The 22,919-nt window shown below is 38.2% G+C and overlaps 1 protein-coding gene across 13 annotated transcripts in view; it reads right to left on the reverse strand.

Annotated features, from left to right (window-relative positions):
* Dtna (dystrobrevin alpha) overlaps positions 1-14,487 on the reverse strand; it is a 378,064-nt gene extending 363,577 nt beyond the window's left edge. For all 13 annotated transcript variants that reach the window (XM_057788655.1, XM_057788654.1, XM_057788650.1 and 10 more), the window contains exon 1: positions 14,300-14,487. The gene's annotated coding sequence lies outside the window, so the exon portion shown is untranslated. The remainder of the gene's footprint in view (positions 1-14,299) is intronic.
* Positions 14,488-22,919: the final 8,432 nt, after the last annotated feature.

Here is a 22,919-nt window from a genome sequence, read left to right on the forward strand (position 1 = left end):
CCTCATACCCACAAACCCCAAAGAATGGAAACACACAAACATTACCACTGAAAATAACAGAAATTAACAATCATTGGTCATTAATATCTCTTAATATCAATGGACTCAATTTATCTATAAAAAGACACAGGTTAACAGAATGGATAAAAAAAACAGGACCCATTCTTCTGCTGCATACAAGAAACACATCTCAACCTCAAAGGCAGACATTACCTCAGAGTAAAGGGTTGGAAAATGATTTTCTTTTTTTTCCTTTTATTTAAAATTGATTTTTATTGAGCTCTACATTTTTCTCTGCTTCCCTCACTGCCACTCTTCTCCCCACTTCAGCCTCCCCCAAAGTCTCCATGTTCCCAATTTACTCAGGAGATCTTGTCTTTTTCTTCTTCCCATGTAGATTAGATCTATGTAAGTACCTCTTAGTATTGTCATTGCTGTCTAAGTTCTCTGGCATTGTGGTTTGTAGGCTGGTTTTCTTTGTTTTATTTTTAAAAACCACCTATGAGTGAGTATATGTGATAATTGTCTTTCTGTGTCTGGATTACCTCACTCAAATTAATGTTTTCTAGCTCTATCCATTTTCCTGCAAAATTCAAGGTGTCATTGTTTTTTTTCTGCTGTGTAGTACTCCATTGTGTAAATGTACCACATTTTCCTTATCCATTCTTCAGTCGAGGGGCATTTAGGTTGTTTTCAGGTTTTGGCTATGACAAACAATGCTGCTATGAATATAGCTGAACACATGTCCTTGTGGCACAATTGAGCATCTTTTGGATATATACCCAAAAGTGGTATTACTTAGTCATCAGAGAAATGCAAATCAAAACAACTCTGAGATTCCATCTTACACATCTTGGTAAGAATGGCCAAGATAAAAACAAATGACAATTAATGCTGGAGAGATTGTAGGGAAAAGGGAACATTTCTGCATTGCTGGTGGGAATGCAAGCTGGTACAACCCCTTTGGATGTCTGTGTGGTGATTTCTCAGAAAATTAGAAAACAACCTTCCTCAAGACCTGGGAAAAGATTTTCTAATCAAATGAACCTAAGAAACAAGCTGGTGTAGATATCCTAATACCTAACAAATGATTTCACACTAAAATCAATCAAAAGAGATGGAGAAGGACATTTAATACTCATCACAGGAAAAATCCATCAAGACAAGTCTCATTTCTGAAAATCTATGCCCCAAATACAAGAGCAACCAATATGTAAAAGAAACTTACTAAAGGTAAATCATACATCAAGCCCCACACACTAGAAGTAGGAGACTTTATCACACAAATCTCATCAATGGACAGGCCTGCCAGACAGAAACTTAACTGAGAAATAAGAGAACTAACAGATGTCATGATTCAAATGGACTTAACATATCTATAGAACATTTCACCCAAACACGAAAGGATATATCTTCTTCTCAGCACCTCATGGAACCCTCTCTAAATTAACCACATATGCGGTAACAAAGCAAACGTCAAGAGATACCAAAAATTGGAATAATTCCTGTATCTTATTGGACTACCATGGTTTAAAATTAGAATTCAATAATAGCACTAACTGCAGAAGCTCTTCAAATTCATGGAAATTAAACGATGCTAAATTGAATCACCCCTGCATCAAGGAAAAATAGAAAGAAATTAAGGACTTTATAGAATTCAATGAAAAATGAAGGCAGACCATACCTAAACCGATCTGAAACTATAAAACCAGTGCTAAGAGAAAAGTTCACAGCACTAAGTGCCTACATGAAGAAAGTGGAGACATCTTACTGTAGCGACTTAACAGCACACCTGAAAGCTCTAGAACAAAAAGAAGCGGACTTATCCAGGAAAGAAGACAGGAAATAATCAAATTGAGGGCTAAAATGAATGAAATAGAAACAAAGAAAACTATACAAAGAATCAGCAAAACAGCTGGTTCTTTGAGAAAATCAACAAACCGTTATCCAAACTAGCCAAAAAACAGAGAGAATATCCAAATTAACAAAATCAGAAATGAAAAGGGGGACATAAAAACAGACACTGAGGAAATCTAGAGAGTCCTCAGGACATACTTTGAAAACCTATATACTACAAAATTGGAAAGTAGACAATTTAATGGATAGGTACCACATACCAAAATTAAATCAATAGCAGTTGGACAACTTAAATAGACCTATAACTCCTAAGGAAAAAGAAAGAGTTATCAAAAGTCTCCCAACCAAAAAAAGCTCAAGGTGGGATGGTTTTATTGTGGAATTCTACCAATACTTCAAAGAAGAGCTAATATCCATACTTCTTAAAGTGTTCCATACAATAGAAACAAAAGGAACATTGCCAAACTCTTTTTATGAGGCTACAGCTACCCTGATACCTAAAACACACAACAACTCAACTAAGAAAGAGAACTACACACCAATCTCCCTCATGAACATTGATGGAAAAATACTCAATAAAATACTGGCAAAGTGAATCCAAGAACACATGAAAAAATCATCTACCATGATCAAGTAGCCTCAACCCAAAGATGCAGGGTTGGTTCAGCATATAAAAGTCTGTCAATATAATTCACCTTATCAATAAATTGAAAGAAAAACATATTAATATCTCATTAGATGTTGAAAAAGTCTTCAACAAAATTTATCACCCCTTCATGATAAAGGTCTTGGAGAGATCAGTGATATAAGGAACATATATAAACATAATAAAAGAAATACACAGCAAATCAACAGGCAGCATCAAATTAAATGGAGAGAAACTCAAAGCATTTCCACTAAAGTCAGGAACAAGACAAGACTGTCCACTCTCTCCATATCTATTTGAGATTTCACTATTTGCAGATGAAATGATAGTGTACATATGTAACCCCCAAAATTCTACCAGGGAACTCCTACAGTTGATGAACATCTTCAGTAATGTGGCAGGATACAAGATCAATTCAAAAAATCAGTAGTCCTTTTATATGCAAATGCTGAAAGGCTGAGAAAGAAATCAGAGAAATATCACCCTTTACAATAGCCATAAAGAACATAAAATATCTTGGGGTAACACTAACCAAAGAAGTGAAAGACCTGTGAGACAAGAACTTTATGTATTTGAAGAAGGAAATTGAAGAAGATATCAGAAAATGAAAAGATCTCCCATGCTCTTGGATAGGTAGAATCAACATAATAAAAGTGACCATCTTACCAAAAGCAATCTGTAGATTCAATGAAATCCCTATCAAAATCCCAACACATTCTTCACAGACCACAAAAGAACAATACTCAACTTCATATGGAAAAACAAAATAAAACAAAAACCCAGAATAGCCAAAAAATTCTTTACAATAAATGAACTTTCAAAGGCATCACCTTCATTGATATCAAGCTCTATTATAGACCTACAGTAAAGAATACAGCTTGGAATTGGCATAAAAACAGACAAGAGGACCAATGGAATCATATCGAAGACCTGAATATTAATACACACACATATGAACACCTTATTTTTTACAAAGAAGGTAAAATTATACAGTGAAAAAATAAGAAAGCTTTTTCAACAAATAAAGCTGGTATAACTGGATGTCAAAATGTAGTAGAATTCAAATAGATCCATATCTATGCCCATGCTCACTCAAAACTCAAGTCTAAGTGGATTAACATAAATCCAGCCATAGAAGAGAAAAGTGGGAAGTAACCTTAAGTGCATGGACGCAGGAGACTACTTCCTAAATATAACACTAGTATCATAGACACTGAGAGCAACAATAAATACATGGGACCACCTGAACTGAGAAGCTTCTGCAAGGCAAAGAACACAGTCAATAAGATAAAATGGGAAAAGATTTTCACCAACATTACATCAGACGGAGGATTCATCTCCAGAATATATAAAGAACTCAAGAAACTAGACATCAAAAGACCTCATAATCCAATTAAAAATGAGGTATAGATCTAAACAGGGAATCATCAACAGAAGTCTCAAATAGCTTAAAGAAATTGCTCAATATCCTTAGCCATGAGGGAAATGAAAATCAAAATGACTCTGAGATACCAGTTAGAATGACTAAGATAAAAAACACTGATGATAGCTTATGCTGGAGAGAATCTGGAGTAAGGGGAACACTCCTATATTGATGGTGGGAGTGCAAATTTGTATAACCACTTTAAAATAAGTATGGTAGTTTCTCAGAAAATTAGAAATCAATCTATCTCAAGATCGAGCAATACCACTCTTGGGCATATGCCCAAATGATACACAGTCATACCACAAGGACAGTTGCTCAACTATGTTCATAGCAGCATTATTCATAATATCCAGAACTTATAAACAACCTAGATGCCCCTCAACCAAAAAATGGATAAAGAAAATGTGGTATAGTTATACAATATAGTACTATTCAGCTGTAAAAATTCAATGGCATCTTGAAATTTGCAGGTAAATGGATGGAACTAGGAAAAACCATACTTAGTGAGGTAACCCACACCAAGAAAGACAAACATGGTATATACTCATTCATAAGTAGGTATTAGATGTAAAGTAAAGATTAACCAGTCTATAGTCCATGATCCCAGAGAACTCAAGAGAGAAAAACATGGATCCCCCCTGGGAAGGAAAATAGACAAGAACTTCTGAGAAAATTGGAAGGATGGTTGGGGAAGAAGGGAGGGCAGAAGTGGGGGGGGGAGAAGGAAGAAGGAGAACATGAGGGAACATGATGTTCAGATGGTGGAAGGACAAAGAAGGAGAGCAAGGAAAGAGATATCTTGATAAGGTGAGCCGTTGTGGTGTTAGCAAGAAATTTGGCACCAGGGAAATTCCCAGTAACCCATAAGAATAACCCCAGCTAAGACCCTAAGCATTAGTGGAGAGGGTACGTGAACTGACCTTCCCCTGTAATCAGATTGATCACTACCTTAATTGTCATCATAGAACCTTCATCTAGCCACTGACGGAAGCAGATGCAGAGATCCACAGCAAAACCCTGGGCCGAGCTCCCAGAGTCCAGTCAGAGAGAGAGGAGTGATAATATGAGCAAAGCAGTTGGGACCCTGATGGGGATAGCCACAGAAACAGCTGACCTGAGGTAGCGGGAACTTACTGGCTATAGACTGACTTCAAGTGAGGGAATCTGCATTGGTCCAAACTAGGCCCTCTGAATGTAGGTGATAGTGTGTGGCTGTAGCAGTCTGTGGGTCCACTGGTTTTGGGGTCCAGGATTTATCCCTAGTGCTTTAGCTGACTTTCTGGAGCCCATTCTCTTTGGGTGGATACCTTGCTCAGCCTAGATATAGTGGGGAGAGCCTTGGTCCCGCCTCACAGCAATGGGCTAGATTTTGTTGACTCCCCATGGGAAGACTTACCCTCTCTGAGGAGTGGATGGTGGGGGTGAAAGGTGTTGGAGTGGGTGGAGGGGAGGAAGAGGGAACTGGGGTTGATACGTAAAATGAGAAAAGTTTGTTTTTAAAAATGTATAAAAAAGAAAAAAAGATTGTTTTTCTAATTTAAAGTCTGTTAGAAAAACACTCCTTTTACTCAATTTGATCCAATGGGAATTGCATTCATTTTTTAAAAACTGAACAGCAATTATAAATATTTTCTTTCAGAAAATATCAAAGAAGGAAAAGCATCCTAACTAATTTATGAGGCAATTGTTCTCCTGACACCAGTACTAATGACAGCAGCACAAAGGAATGATGCAGGTCGATACTGGTCATGAATATGATTGCAATAAAAGAATATAGAGATTTTTTAAAATAATAAGTCTTTTATTATTATTATTTTTATTCTTTTTTAATTAAAATTTCCACCTGTCCCCGTTTCCCATTTCCCTCCCCCTTCTCCCAAATATTGCCCCCTCCCCCCACTCCCCTTTCCCTATCCCCACTCCTCTTCTCCTCCCCCAACTCCCTTCCCCCTCCCTCTCGATACTGAAGAGCAGTCCAAATTCCCTGCCCTGCTGGAAGACCAAGGTCCTCCCACTTCTATCTAGGTCCAGGAAGGTGATCGTCCAAACAGGCTAAGCTCCCACAAAGCCAGTTCATGTATTAGGATCGAAACCTAGTGCCATTGTCCTTGGCTTCTCATCAGCCTTCATTGTCCGCCATGTTCAGAGAGTCCAGTTTCAACCCATGCTTATTCAGTCCCAGTCCAGCTGGCTTGGTGGGCTCCCAATAGATCAGTTCCACTGTCTCAGTGGGTGGGTGCACCCCTAGGCTCACAACCAAAAATATAAATAATAAGTCTTGCTGTATCTTGTTTGCTGTGTTCAGTTCATATTCCTGGGACACCCGTTTTTTTTTTTTTTTTTTCTGAAGGGAAATGGAGGAGGAGTGGATCTGAGGAAAGAAAGAAGGTGGGGGAGGGGACTGGGAGAAAGGGGGAGTGGAGTAAGGGAAACTTCGCTTAGAATGTGTTGTGTGAGAAAAGAATGAGAAGAAAAATGGGAAAGAAAGAAACCATATGAGGAAAGACCAAAAATAATGAAGAAATGAAGTGGGTTCTTCACATAAATAAAAACACTTGATTAATAAATAGGATTGTCTTTTGCTGCTTTTTAGTTGATCATGGATTCCGCCTTTATTTTTGAGAATCCTGCATATATACAATGCAGCATGATGCCAGCCCCAGTTTCCCAGTCTATGTTTCCTCTGACATGTCAGCCTCAGAACTTCGTGACTGTGTAACCCACAAAATTCTGTTAGCCATATGTGTTAGAGGTGTCATCCATGAAGTGTGGGGAACCTGTCAATGGTCACATCTTTACAAATAATAATCTCCATCTTCCAGCAATTATTTATTGTCATTAACTCCTCAGTAATGTATGACCTAAAGATTGTCAATGTTTTTTGACAATACAGACAATTAATTCTAAAATTCGCATGTCAAAACAAGGGAACTAGAGTAGCTGAAGAAACTTGAGAATAAAGTGGAAAGGATCCATCTAAATAATTTCAAGATATGAAAACATAGTCAATATCATTATATAATAATGAAATGTCAATAAAAACCACAATAAGACATCACTACCCACCTAACATAATGGTTAAAATAGATATAACAATAACAACAAATCTTGGTGAAGATTCAGAATCACTCCCTTATGCATTATTGTTAACAGTGTAAATTCATCTTGGAAAAATTTAATAGTTTCAAATAAAAAAGGCAAGTTATGCCTGGTATTTTTTGTCTCCAAAATAACAACTATATTCAGACAAAAGATGTAGTTGGAGAGTCACAGTAGTTTTTATAGTAGCCAAAACCTAAGAAAAAAAAATCAGTATTTTTGGCAGTTGAATGTCTAAACAAACCATGTCACCATGCATGCCACAAAATGCTACTTATCTATAAAAGTTAGAAAGCTTTTTTTAAAAAAATATATCTTAATTTTGTTTATATAAGTTAATGTATTGGATTTTATTAGTACAAAGCTTTCAAGACATACTTAATCTACTCAAACCTTCAGAGAAATGTATTGATGAGTGTATAAGCAAACCCTAAAGTTCCATATGGTGTAATTCTATTTATATTACCTTCCACAAATGGCGAAGTTGTAGAAATGGAAAGTAAGTTATTCACTTCAAGGAACTAAGAGAGGGAAATAATTGGAGTAAAGTTGTTATGGCCATGAAGGTACAACAAGAGTTAGCCAGATGATGATGAAATCTGCTTATCATTATATCAGTGTCAAAATTTTTCTGCAACATAGTGTTATGGTTTTGCAAGTTAATACAAGATGTTGAAAGATTGGGGAGATAGGCAATGGGGCAATAGGTTCTTTGTACATTATTCCTTACAACGGCAATTGCTGAATTACCTTAATACTAAAAAGTTAAGCTAAAATGCGAGTTGGTTGCATTATAACTATGCAAGTTATATCTGTCAATAGAGTACAGCCATAGAATGAAGTGGGATTTTACATGCATATCTTTTAATAACTAATAAATGGTAGTGCGATTTTGTCAATATTGGTGAAGTCACTATATACACAGTTGTTTTGATTTCTATATAAGGTTGGTAAAATTAAAGAAGTTCAGTAGACCCAGACTTTGTCCTCTATACAGTCTTAGAGTTGTTCTTAACCTGTAGTGGCTGTCAGATAGGTCACCTTGCGCATTCACTAAGCATCTACCAGTATTCCAGGACTAAAGGCAATCCCTGCTAGAAAATAATGGCAGCATGCATTTCACAATTGGTTTACCCTTTCCCTCTTCACTGAAGGCTTTATGTAAGAAATACTCTAGTAACTAATGGTTCCCAACCTTCCTAATGCTGGGACTCTTTAATATAAAATTCCTCATGATGTGATGACTTCCAACCATAAAATTATATTGCTACTTCATAACTAGAGTTTTGCTACTGTTATGAATCATAATGCAAATATCTGATCTGCAAGATATCTAATATATGACACCCCAAGGGGTCATGACTAACAGTTTGGGAACCACTAAAATCTAGTTGTTGAGTTCTAAAACACAGATACTAATAAGTCTACCTTTACGTTAAATAATAAGTAACATTATATGAAGGAAACTCACTAATTTTATGTGGTACCCATTAGATGTATCCACTCAAATTTTATTTTATTTTAGCAAGGATATGATATAATCATGTTTTTCTTCTGTTTTTGGGGGGTGGGAGGCCTAGATATAGTCACATGACTTTTCTTGACCAATAAAACATAAGAATTCTTCAGTATCACTTTCTGTTGGAAGACTTTACCAACTTACAGTGTTTAAACATGGTCTGCATGTATCATTATAAAATATAATGATATTCAGGGATTAATCAGTTTGTATACTTGAATGACAAAGATGAGGAATAGAATCTCTCATTGATCATGATGGATTATAATATTGGCAAAAATAAGTCTTTGTCATTTTCTTTTTTTTTTTTTAATATTTATTTATTATGTATACAATGTTCTGTCTGTATGCCTGCAGGCCAGAAGAGGGCACCAAACTTCATTGCAGATGGTTGTGAGCCACCATGTGGTTGCTGGGAATTGAACTCAGGACCTTTGGAAGAGCAGGCCAATGCTCTTAACCACTGAGCCATCTCTCCAGCCCCGTCTTTGTCATTTTCAATCATTATTATCATAGCATAATTGTGCAGAAAGCTTACAATAGGATACTGTACTGTAGCATAAAACTTTAAATTTCATTTGATGTATTATTCATAGGTGTTATCCATAGCATTGTTTAATCTAAGTCATAAATATTAAAAAAAAAAGTAAAATAAAAAAAATCAAGTCTTATATGTTTTTGTTTACAGTGAATAAATTACTTATGGTAAATGTACTTATAATAAATAAATGAGAGCCATAATTGCTTTATGATACCAGGCTTTGTATAAGCAGAGCACAAAAAGAGATAATGTATTACATGCTTCCAAAGGATACATAAGTCACTGAAAATATGACTATAACTCTCAGCATTTCCAAGAACTTCAAAGAAGAGACACAAACACTATACATGTTCACCATTCATGAGATCATGCTTGACAGAAGTCATATCAGTTGCTCACTGACGTTCACTAACATTTATCCCTGGATGCTAAGCAAAGACCTTTGATTGCATTACCATGTCTAACCAATTCTCATTTCTCTTTGTTAATGATACATTCCACAGAATTAGGTTAACCTTATTTTCTTAATATTTAAAACTGCTTAATTTCCTCCACTTTTAAACCACAGCAATTACATTGATTTATGTCAAAAGATCTCAATGCAAAAATTAGCAGAGTCATTTTTATTGTATCAAGGTAATTTAATGGAAGTTCTATGTTGTACGCTAGTCTCTTGCAGTGTTTAGTTCAGACAGACACTGGGGAAAATACCACAAGTGATGGTGAAGTCTGGGTTTATTCCTAGTTATAGAAGTTCTAGATACTATAGATAGTTTCCAATAATTTGAGATGCTAAATGTCACATTCTTAAATTTGAGAACATTGGTGTTTCTAATATTCAAGCAACCATGCTTTAAATTTAAGCATGCACATAATATAAAATGGGAAAAATTTTCACAATCTGGCACTCATCCCTTCTGATCTAAGCATTATATATACATCGATTCTGTTTTATACATAGTTAACTGGTTAAGTATCGGGCAAAATGTGTTGACAGAAAGAGCATTGTTTTCTTCCCATCAAATTTTATTAAAGGAAATAATTGAAGAAAAAAATTAGGAGTCATGTTTCCCAACACAGATGGAAATGGACCTTGGAACCTCAATACTCAAATGTGAAGCCCATCTCTAACTCTTTTGACTGTGGTCATAAATATTGTTCTTATGCTTCAACTTTTCCTTCTTTAAATAATGATAGATAATTACAATAAATACAGACACGTGGCTATTTTGAGACATGAACTTCAGTTAATTTCTACAGAACTCATAGGATAATATTCGACTCAGAAAATGATAAATGTTATATGTTTTCTTTAACACAAACATCCCCCCCCACCTCTATGCAGCCCTTGGTCATTCCAGCAAATTTTAGGGACTAAGTGATGACTCAGTTACAATTCTATTTGAGACATTTTGTGACCTTAACCACAACCAAAAACGAAAGTCACCATTTAGCTTGAGAGCACTGGTTTCTGCAAGGAAAGGAAAAGACTGTTGTTGATTCAACCCACATAGCTTTTTGGGAATGGGGGTAATAACCAAATAAAGGCAGCGATTTCTCCATATGCTTTGAAGAGGAATAGAAGGAGGTCTGTCACCCATGCCATGTCCACAGGGCAGAATGAGGAAAAGTTTAAATGATAACCAAAGGAAGACTCAAGTCTCTGACTCAGAAAATGATAACCAAGGGGAGACTCGTGTCTCTGACTCAGAAAATGATTCAGAAAATTGCGCTGCAAGCACTGCCAAAGAAAACTGGCCGTGATCAACACTTGGCACACGGTTCCTCTACAAATACTGTCACTTTTCATTTATTTTCTCGGTCCTATTTTGACTTCCAAGACCTATCCAGGAACCCTCTAACCCATTGTCACTCGGCAAACATTTCAACTTGAAGACAATAATTTATGTAACAAGATCACTTTCCTAATGATCTTGTTAACGCGGCTTCTTCGACGGGCCAGTGCTCACATGTCCTGACTCCTCCAGTTGTTCAGTGTTCCTTCCTGCTCCCTACTCAGTAGCAGGTATGAAGGACACTCTGCTTCCCACAGAGAGGCAGTTCCAAATCCTCCCAAACCAGAGGGTTGCGGCAGTGACTGGACAGTCAGGTCAGAAAGCCCACACGACACAAAAGCAGCAAGAGAATGCAGCTTCTGAAACAAGTATCAGAAATCATAAAGCAGCAATATTTTTGAATCAGTGAAGAGAAGACACTGATAAGAACTGCGGGAACTTATGCCTTCAAAACACATAGCAATTTAGATAAGGATTTTGAAAATGTCATAATGTTGTGTCAGAATTTTAAAAACATCTTACTTTTATTTATATTTTATTTTATTTACATATTTATTTTCCTCTGATTTCCCCTCTTTTTACCCTGTAGGTTCATGGCGCATCTATTATGGCTTTTAGTTCAGTGGTTTAATAGTATTCCTAGGTTGAGGACAAGTGAGTCTCAGCATCTATGTCTGTTTCCTATGCTTTTTCTTGGGCTCTTTCCTTCTGTTTGTTTAATTTGTCCCATTTTTATTATTAGTTTTTGTCTTATCTTATTTTGTTATATTTTATTATTATCCCTTAGAAGCCTGCTTGTTTTCTAATAAGAGACAGAAAGGGGCTATATCTGGATGAGAAGGAGGAATGGGAACTAGGAGGAGTAGAAGCAAGGGAAACCATAATAAAAATATATTCTGTGAGAAAAAATTTTAATAAAATAAAAGAAGTTTCTAAAAAAAGAAAAAAATCAACAAAAAAGAAAATTCAGGTTCAACATTATGACATTTGTTTCTGGTGGCATGCAATGCTATGACCTCAACCTTGCATTCCAATATTTACAAATAAACATCTAGACATAATCCAGGCATGGCAGGGACAGGAGGGACAGCCACGGGAGAGTTGGGTTATGTCTCGTGTCTACAGATCTTGTTTCCATGGTCGCATAATTCAGTTGGCCTTTTGGATCTTTTACTTATAATTTTGAAAGTGTGAGTTTAAAATTATGCAAACCGAATTTAATTCAAGTAAAAGGCAAGAATGAAAGGCGATCCATGAATGTCAAAACAAGTTGGAAATTTTTTTATGTGGAGAAGCAATTATATTTACTTTAAAAATAACAGATGAAGACTTAAAGAGAGACATCTGTCCCCAACAGTGTATTTTATAAAATCTCTGTGATAAGCTCAAGTGAGGAATGCTTTCTAAACATGTGATCCTGGGGTTGAGCCCACGGAGACTTTTCTTTTCATCGTGGTTCATTTCAAGCAAGTGGAGATGCTTAAAAGCATGTGGATTCAGAACTAGTGAGAAAACTTGGTTTCTGTCTTCGTTTTTACATAATTGTGTAGACAGTACAGACAACGGTTAAAAGAGAGTGCATACACAAATGCCCTCAGAATACAGCCTCTCTTTTCATCAGTGGCAGTTGAAAGAGAATTGCATAACTCTTTTCCTTGGGTGCCCAAACCTGTCAGATTGATTGCATTACAGATAATGGAACTTATTAAAAATTCTGCAAGATGAAAATGGTATTCTGAAGAGCAAAAAACAGTCAAGTATAGAAAATCCAATTTTTAAACAAATAGACTGATAACTCGGGAGGCTTATCCCTAATTGTAAGCAAACACATAGCTTGAGTCACCTACCTGATGGTAGTTATGTTAGTGATAAGTCTTAACTACTGAATTTTAACATTGCTGTTACATGCATTGATCTATAATAATTCTAGGAAACTTTGTGAACTGTGTCAAAAGTAAACTATTCAATGGCACTAAAACTATAAAAAGAAATCAGTTGTGCTGCATGTATCCAATGAAGGGGTTCATCTTCAGGAAGTTTTAGGTCACTGTTCATTCCCCCTAAGCTAAATGGGCTCTGACAGGTAATAACGATGCAACCCTGGGGAAGCTATTTTGCCTGAATAGCCTTTGTGGGGAAAAGGTGGCTGCTATAATACAGCCCACCTCTTACTCCAGTCAAAGAACCAAGAAACATGATAAACTAAACAATACTGAACTGTCTAAGATGTGGAGACAATGAAATAAGCAAAGTAATAATAATAATAATAATAATAACTACATACACTTCAACAATACGGGTATTTATGTCAAAAAGACACAAATCAGAATAAACACTAGAAGTGATGAGCGGTAAAAGGAAGCCTTTCAGGCAAACCTCAACTCAGAAGCTATTTAGGAGCAAGAATAAACCCATTGGGGTTCTCCTCTATTGCTAGTATACACTCCATGCCCTGCTTCAAGTTCCACACTTATCCTCCCAAAGCCACCATGTCCCAAGGCTGTCCAAGAGCAAAATTGTAAGGTCAAGCCCTAATGATACCGCGTGCCAGCATGCCTTTGCCAGTCTCCTCTGTTTGGCTTTGGGCAATTGACAGAGTCCTCTCCCTACCTCCCACTTTGGGTACCAGAATGAACATTTCGGCTGTCCTCTGTCCAGCCCAGAACTCAAAAGTGGGCAACAGGCTAGGAAGGCTGGAGGCAGACGGAGCCCCGCAGTCCCCACTGCCCACTCGTGCTTAGCGCTTCGCGCGGCCCCGCGCCGCACTGCAAAGCCCGCCCCACGCGGCCGCAGGAGACACCGGCGCGCGGGTTTCCCGGTCAACCCCGGCCTCCCCCACTCCTCTCCAGACTTCCCCAGCCTCAGTGCCATCCCCGGCGGGGGCTGGCCACGCCGCCTCCCAGCATCACAGCCCACGACAGCGACCCCGAGGGCAGATCCCGACAGAACACCTCATCCCGCGGCGAGGGCGCGGGGAACCGTGGGCAGCCCTGGCCTCGGGTGGGCTGCAGCGCGGGGATCCTTCTGCCACGCGCATCCCGCCGCAGCCGCCGCCGCCCCGCGGGCCCAAGGCGCCGCCCCGCCGCCCTGGGAGGCGCCTGCTGCAGTCCCGGTACCCCCCACACGCCGGGCGCGGGTGCACAGGTGGGAATCCCGCGAGTGGGCGCCGGGGCACAGCCCTTCCCCGCCGCCGAGGCTCCAGACTTTGCCAGGCGTCTGCCCTTGCTAGGGCGCCCCGGTCCCTGCGCAGAGGCGCCGCGCTTCCTGGCGCCTCCCGGGCTCCAAGGATCCGGGTTAGGGACAGCGCCACAGCATAATCCCTGAACCCACTCCTAGCCTCGCACCCCGACCCTCTGAACCCCTGAGTTTCCCCACACCCCGAGCCGTCAAGGAAGCCGTCACCGCGCACACACACCTTGCAATGGATGGGCGCCTGGGTCACCCACTCGCCAAACTCTTAGAAGGTGTCCATCGTCTGCAGGGAGGTGTGGGCCTTGAGTGGGAGCCGCTCTCTGATTATTTAGTAATGTTGGAAGTGCCGGGTCCGCTGCCAGAGTTGTGGGTCATGTGGGCACAGCGGAGGCTGGCTGCTGCTTGTACCAGGGTTTCCTGAGGATCCTGAAGCTATGATCTCATCCTCCTCATCCGCCTCCCCCGCCCCTCTCCACGGACGCGCACGCACAGCACACACACACACACACACACACACACACCCTCGTGCACACCCCCGCGCGCGCACACACTCAGGCTGTGTGGCACTAGCCTCTTCTCTGTACCCAAATATTTCTCCTGGAAAATACAGTGTTTATACTCCTCATTGAAAAAAAGAGAAAATCTTTCCAAATGAAGATTTTTTTTTCTCCTTCAAAGCTTGATTTATGTGCTTTGTTTATTTTCTACAGTTTTCTACCCTCACGTGCAGGGGTTTGAAGCAGCGTCCTATTAAAATTAAAAATAATCATCCTTTTATATTGACCCAGATTTTGATACAAACCCAAGTACTCAAACAATGTAATTCCCATTTAAAATAGAGGCAAGGACACGCCGGGTTTGAACATGGAATAGCAAGTATATCTTATAGTGTGAGATGGTTCTCTATCCCAGGCTGCAAAGATTTCCCAAGCATTACCTCATTTATTTACAGAGCATCTTTGCAGAGGAGCTGGCTGCGAAGGCAAATAGTATTAACACTTCAGAGTCAGGGAAGCACAGGTAAGGCAACGTAACCCGTGCAAGCACACACAAGTTGATATGTCACCTTAAATATTAATTACACACCCACCCGGAGATTCCTTATGCATCAGAACCAATTCCTAGAAGACAGGTTGCTGAAAGCAGGGAAAATATTACTTTTGTTTTCTATCAACTGAAATTGGAAATCCATTCTACTGCATGTATGTTTGCATATAATCTTCTTCGTGTATTTGCATGTGTCTCCAGTTTTATAGTTTTCTATAATTTGATTTTTTTTGTATGTGTACTTCCATACTTATTTGCATTTTTAAATTACCTAGATAGCAATTTCAAGCAATTTTAGTCAGTGGGTTTGGCTTAGTCACCAGTTTCAGAATTGTATTTCACTCAAAGCCTTTTAATGCCTGGCATTTAAGGAAAGCTGAGTTATGTTTTGAAGTAGATGAACAATGTAAGTACCGGGGATCTATTCGCCACCAGCTTACATTGAAAAGGATATGCTGACTGACTGGGGACGGCAGGCTACTTTATTTTGTGTGTTATGATTTGTCACAAAATAGCACAAATTGCAGTTTCTCTTTTCTCTTGGTGGTGTCTGTTTCCTGTTCAAATCCTGTCAATCTTCTGTGTTCCATGTTTGTCAGTTAAGACCTGGCTTCTAAACGGCCGAAGGAGTTTGTTTCACTTGATAATTCCTTGGCTATGCACCATGCTCACACAAGTTTTATAATTGTGAAAATTCTCAGGGAAGGCACATTTGGTTATTTCTATTCGGGTGCAGATTAAAAAAATTAGCAACAAATTGCACCTCTAATAATCCAACGGGAAGAGAAGCAGCGAGTGAGAGAGTGGCTTTGGGATGGTGGTAGAAGAGAAATCAGTGCAAAGATGGGAAAGGGGGATCTGAGTTCCAGGAAGAAAGAGGGAAGCAGCCTCTCCAGGGACGACCACACTAATTGGTTCTCCAGTACCAATGGTCAGCTCTGAAATCATCCATACAAGTAACATGACATAGACTGAGCAGGGTGTATTTAGGCATATGCATATTATACAAACATCATGTAACAATCATTAATGAATAAATGGTATGGATTTGAAAGAGAGCAAGGGTGAGTAAAGGGGAAAGTTTGGAGATGGGAAAGAGAAAGGAAAAATATAATTATGTTATAATCTTAAAAAAGAAAAAAATGAAATCACAATAAGTTTAATGTGAATGCAACTATTTTCTAAATATTGCTGCATGGAAAGTAAATTCAGGAAATTTTAGTCTCTTGTTCTCAAGCCATCTTTTTTGTTTGCTTTGTAAACTCATGGGAATTTGGTGGCAAGGGCATAAGGTACTAGCCACTTAGGGTCCTCCCTGCATTATTTCAATTGTTAAAAATCGAGTGGAAAGAGTAAATACTGCAGAAGAAACGAGTAGAGTGGTTTACCAATGAAGTGTCGTAGGAAGAATGACAACAAACATCATAGCAAAGACATAGTTTAAGAAGTCAACACTAAAATTCATGGAAAAAAACTGAGCACCCAAGTGCACAAAGTACATGAAATGGATAATGAAGAGGTGGGCTTGCAAACTGAAAGCCAAACAGTGATAGTGTGTTGTTTAAAAATCATTTCAGACTTTCACTTTGCTTTTCAGAAGTCTTCACTGAGCCTTGAAGTAAGTGGAAATAGTATCTTTGTGGGTTTGACTTATAAGGAACATGATAATTCTCTTTTTTATGTGTGCAATGGAGATTTTTAATGGAAAAAATATTCTTGATTTATTTTTATTTGTGTATATGTATGTCTGTGTGTGCGTGCATGACACATGTATGTGGATACCTGGGGAAGCCACACATGGTTGGCTTCCAATTGCCCAGCATGAGTGCTGGCCACTGAACTTGGGTCTTCTTGAAGAGCAGATTTTTAACAGGTGATGAACAATATTTATAAACTATATTATTTCTGGTTATATTTAACAGGGAAAATAAATAGTTTAGCAATTTTTTTCATTTTTGGAAAACAGGCTGTAGCTACTATGAGACTTGCTTGTTCACTATATGTTGGAGGATAGCTTGGTGAGTATGTCTGCTTATTTACCATGTGCTGTTACACAGTAGGTGTGCTACAGGATGTATATGATGGCAATTGTTCTCTATGAAATGTTCATCACTTGTAGGCATACAGAATTAACAGTTTTGAAGTATTTCAGACTCATATGACAGAAAGATGAATTCAGAAGAGTTAAAAAACATAAAGATACAGGGCGGCAGTGGACACACACCTTTAACCCCAGCACCCAGGAGGCAGAGGTAAGTGGATCTCTGTGAATTCAAGGCCAGCCTGGTCTATGGAGCAAGTTCCAGGATAGCCACGGCTACACTGGAAAGCCCTGTCATGAAAACAAAAACAAAAACAAAAGACATGACTGCTTTGTGAATTGGGAACTCTCGTGTACATGAGTACAGTGTTAATTCTGCTCTTCCAAGCTGCTGGTTAGATTTCAAAAATGAAAAATGCACTAATAGCCCAACACAAATCAAGGAAATAAATCAACTGAGATGTGGTTTAATATTCATAGGATATTTGTCCATGTGCATACAAAATTTTGAGGCCAAGGTGGACTTACCTAGCATATTTCTGAAGACTGCCATTGTCCTTCAGTATTATAAAAACCATTGTCTACTGTAGGCAGAGTTTTTCTGTTCTACCAGTCAGCTCTGTCCTGCCAATCAGCTCGCAAATAACCATAAAAAGACTAATTATTAATTATAAATGCTTGTCCAGTAGCTTAGGCTTGTTACTAACTAGCTCTTACAACTTAAATTAACACATATTTCTTATCTACATTCTACCACACGGTGGTACCTGTTTTCAGCACGGCAAGTTTATCTCTTGCTTCCTCTAAGTCTGGTTGGTGACTCTGCCCTTCTTCTTCACAACTTCTCTTTGTTCACAAGTCCTGTCTAACTTCTACCTGCCCAGACATTGGCCATCTAGCCCTTTAATAAACCAATGAAACAACAAATATTCTCAGTGTACAAAAAGATTGCTCCACAGCAGCTCACCCTCTTCCAACAGATGTTCTGATTTCTTTTTGACTCCCAGAATGTTCAGCAACCTTCAGCTGTTCTCCTTTCTATTAAGATAACCTTATGCTGGAATTTATCAGACATGAGGCATCACATTCTGACGCCTCACAGGAGTGTGTGAATCATGCCATAAGCACTCATAACTGTGGAGCACATCTATGACTATTATGTTAGTAAGCAGCAAGGGTATCCCCTCTGTTTCCTTATGTGTCACTTCACGATGCATATGTATATAAAGTTAATATATAATTGCCTGAGACACTCTGCCCATGAGGTCTGGTGCAGTCAGCTGTTTGGCAGCTAATTCCAAGACTGCAGATTGTCCCCTTATAGACCTTCCAACACCCCTAATAGTTCTGTGAAACCGAAGTGTACTAAGCCATATATATACCATTTTTTTTTATTCCCAGACATTACATACTTATAACCAACATTCTCTCTTTTCCCTTAAAGGACACATTTTAGGACTTCTCTTTGTCATATCCAAACTAACAATCTAACCATTATTTTATTTTGGGGCTATTATAAAGTATAGTACACATTGTTTGAAGATGAAAGAAAATGCCAGAGGGCTACTGAGTGATTGACAAGTGTGCACACACAGGACTGACACCATAGAATAATTCACACGCCAGGCAGGACGGAGTGAGATGGGGAATTATTCTGTTAAGTTACTTTGCATGGGATGTTACCTAAACCTTGTAAACTGCTAGTTTCTGGAATTATACAGTCATGACTGACTTCGGGTACTTGAAACTACACCAAGGGAAATCTCAGGTAAGAAGACAGCGTTCCATCTCCCACCCAGGCTCCTCTCTCTTAGGTAATGATGGCTTCTATCCTTGGTTGCTATGACAGCTCAGTTGTTGTTGGTGTATGGTACCTGCTCAGTCAGGTCTCTCCTCCGTTGACCTTCCCAACACCTTCAGAAGGCTTGCTACTTCCGAATATGGTATTCTCCTGGGACTGGGTTATTTGTGTTTAAAAGGAGAATGCAACCTAAATACAGGTGTGTGTGGTTATGTTTTTTTTGCTTCCTAGTGTTATAATGAAAAAAAACTTACCATTTTAAGTAGGTATAGTTCTAGCTTATAAAAGCGATTTATTAAATACATATTATGATGGCTCACATCTCTCAATGGCATTATGCCAGCATTCTCGTATTCAGGTAGCATTCATTCTCTCAATGGACCATAAACAAAACACAAATGTTATAGATGAAACATTAATGCACTATCACAATGAGGGTTTAGAGAGGAAAAAGCTTGTTGCTGAATGCTATTCTTCAGGAGGTGCTTGGAAAGTGCCTACTTTGCTGATAAAACCGTTTCATCACTATTTTTAATTGAGTCTGGGTTGAATGGTTTGTAAGTGAATGCCTAAGAATATAACCAAGGATAAAATTGAGTAAATCAGGAATATCAATGGAAAATAAATTTGATCAATGTAATGGATTCATCCAGTTTGTTAAAGACAAGGAAAAGATCCCACTCAATGCAAATTTAACACAATTGTTACTCATGCTTTCTAGGGAAATGTCAGATGTTTTGGTGATCATTTAGTAACATTAAGGAAATAGCTACAAAATGAAAACTCAAAACAATTTTATATGTGAAAGTGGTTTGCTTTATTTTTTTTCTTGAAGTGATTCATTCTGAATAGGAAATAGGTCAGGATTTAATACAGTGTCTCAGAAAGTTCAGACTGGTCTTGAACTTGTTATATAGTCAAGGGTGCTGTCTTGAACCCTTAAGCCTTCACCCTTTGAATGCTGGGGTTACAGGTGTTACATTGACCAGTCAGTAAATCTTTAAATACCATGTAAACTGAATAAAATTCTTCACTTTCAGGGTAGGCAGATGGCCCAGATTCATTGACCAACACCAAGTGAACTCAGTGGTATTTTGTAAACTTTTGTTTGCTTGCTTCATATTGTTTTGAGTGTTATTTTTGGCTTATTGACCTTTCTCTTGCTGATTTCGATTTTGATGTTTGTGGTTTTGTTTGTAGTTTATGTGAGTGTGTGTGTTTCTTGGATTGCTTGTTTGTTTTATTTTTCAGTGTGTGTATGAGAAAGGGAAGGAGGCGTCATGGAGTTGGGTAGGTAAGAATGTGGAAAGGATCTGGAAGGAGTTAGGAAAGGGGACAGCATGATTAGAATATATTTTATGTTTTTTTCAGTAAAAATTAAATGAAATTTTGATGTGCTGTGTATGTAAAGGTATCTTTGAGCTATGCAATAGGTTCAATATGTTAAATTAGGTCCTATTTCTCCTTGTTATATGCTTTTGAATTCAACAGTAACAATATTGCAAGTTCTCTGGTCTACATTTGGTTTCAAATGGTTGGAGGGAAAGACTTACAACTAAACATACCCTATAGTATACATCAAAAGAAATAGAATGTATCTGAATAGTGACTAGTTTAAGGAATGTACTCAGTATGGGAATAATATAATCCCATTCCAAATAGTGACTACTGTTTTCCTAGCATCATCCAAAGAGCGCTCTCTAATTCACATTACTTATCCTCTGGAAAGACCCATGATTGGACACTGTCTAAAAACTTGTGCTTAATGTGGCCATTTTATGCCTGCTAGACACCAAGAGTGTTCTACTTTTACCCAACACTTGTACATTGTACAGAATATATGGTTCCATGAATGCCAAGTGTCTGATTTGCTGGTAAATGAAAACAGCTAAGTTTTGAGGTGACCTTGCACAAAGTAGGAGAGAGGAATTTTTCTATTAATTATTAATCTCTTGAATGTTTTCATTTAAAAATATATATCCCTATGACAGCATTAAAGATACACATAATAATTTAAGGTTGATACATAATTTCTCATTTTATATTTATACATATGTACCCTTGATTATATCTTACTAATTTCCCGAGTAGCCCTTGTGACGAAAATATATATTAAATTATGTCATTTAATAAACTGTAATTCTACCTTATACCGACTCATCCTGAAATTCTATGGGTTGAACCAAATGTCCAGTTTTGCCTGAGTGTAGGTCCCTAAAAATTTAAAGCAACATGTAAGGCTGCTGTGGGCAACAGAATGGGCTGTATCTTCACCCTTGCTGTCATGGACAAAATCACTTAGCTCTGTTGTCCCTTTCTGTTATCTGTTATCATTATCCGTAAGGTCAAGTGTTGCTAGTTTTGTTTTTTGTTATTTCAAACACATTGAATGCACTGCTCCATAGTCTGTCCTATGTATATAAAACCAGTCATTTAGTCTATTTAACTAGTTTCTGTCAAGACTTCTTTTCAATTTTTAGTTTTTATCAGTTTTTCTATAATGTGCAGATGAGGATTACTTTCATATTTTTCTTTCTGTGGTGATATTAAGAAGCTGAAATCTATAAACAATGTGTTTCAACAATTCTTGGTAATATGTAAGTGTGGTGTATGAATGCTCGTTTGTCTTATTCACCTGCTCCTCCTTTTTAAACTCATTACTTGTATGCTAAATTATTCCTCTTGCCCTGCAAAACCATGACAATCTGTTGCTATTTTCTATCTACTAAGATCTTGTTATTTATGTTCCCATTCAAGCTGAGGATCTCATTTTCTGCTCATCTAATGCCAAAGTTACTGCTACTTAAATGTTTATCTATTTTACAGTCTTGTTAAAGCTACACAGACTATAGGAACAATGCATATACATGGAGAAGAGAAAGATGTCCGTACTACACTATCTGCCTTGATCTGAAACTGAGATTTCTCAATGATAGTCCCGAGATATGACAATGTGCCACAATTAAAGAAGAAAATCATGGGTCCCAGAATGTATCCTTGTATGTTGGAGATCTAACACTGTAGGGCTGAGAGCGTGTATCAGTTGTAGAGTGTTTGTCTGACTGTGTAAATCCTGGGTTTGCCTCCTCAGCATCATATATAAAATCTCATGATAAAAACCCTGGAAAACAGACTTTCCCTGATTTTCATACTTAATTTCCTGAATGGTTTTAATAGGGGAGATAGAGAGGGCTTAAATATTATTATTCCATAGTGAAGCAAAATTGTTTCAGATTTTATTTGTGTGTGTGCTTGTGTGTTTATTTGTGTATACATGTATACATCAGCTGAGATTCTTCAGGAACTGTCAAGCTTACTTCTAAACAATTTTCTTTAACATATAATGTACTTTATTCAAGTCCCTTCCCTCATTCCTTCCCCGTCAATTCTTCCCATATCCTCTCTGCCACTCTTTCCTCCCAACTTAATGTGTTTCCCTTGTCTTTATCTCTGTCTCTTTGTCTTTCTGTCTCTCTCTTCCTCACTGTCTTTCGGTACTTGTTGAGTTTATTTCATGCTACCTGCATGTATCATCCTGAAGCATGGGAAAAACCACCCCTTCCTTTTAGACAAAGTCTAACTATGTAGGCCTGGGTGACCTCTAACTTACTATGTAGACCATGTGGTTTTCAAATTCAGAAAGATCAGCTTGTTTCTGCCTCTCTAGCACTGGGATTAAAGGCATGTGCAGAAGCACAATTAATAAAACCTTAGGGTCAGAAATTGGGGTTCAACCTGAAGATCTGAAAAGCAAAGCGGTCAGCCACTGGTTCTTACCTTGACCTCAATCTGAAATGGCAGTCCTGCCTCCAGGAACCTCAGAATGAGACTGTCTGTTGAGAGACGTTTCCTCCCATTTTATAATCTTCTCTAGGGCTGGGATTAAAGGCATGTACCACCTTCATTAAAGGCATGCATTGACCAGTTTCTATGGCAACTATTGTGGCTACTGGG

Source organism: Chionomys nivalis, chromosome 14 (assembly GCF_950005125.1).
Source record: "Chionomys nivalis chromosome 14, mChiNiv1.1, whole genome shotgun sequence".
Taxonomy (NCBI): Eukaryota; Metazoa; Chordata; class Mammalia; order Rodentia; family Cricetidae; genus Chionomys; species Chionomys nivalis.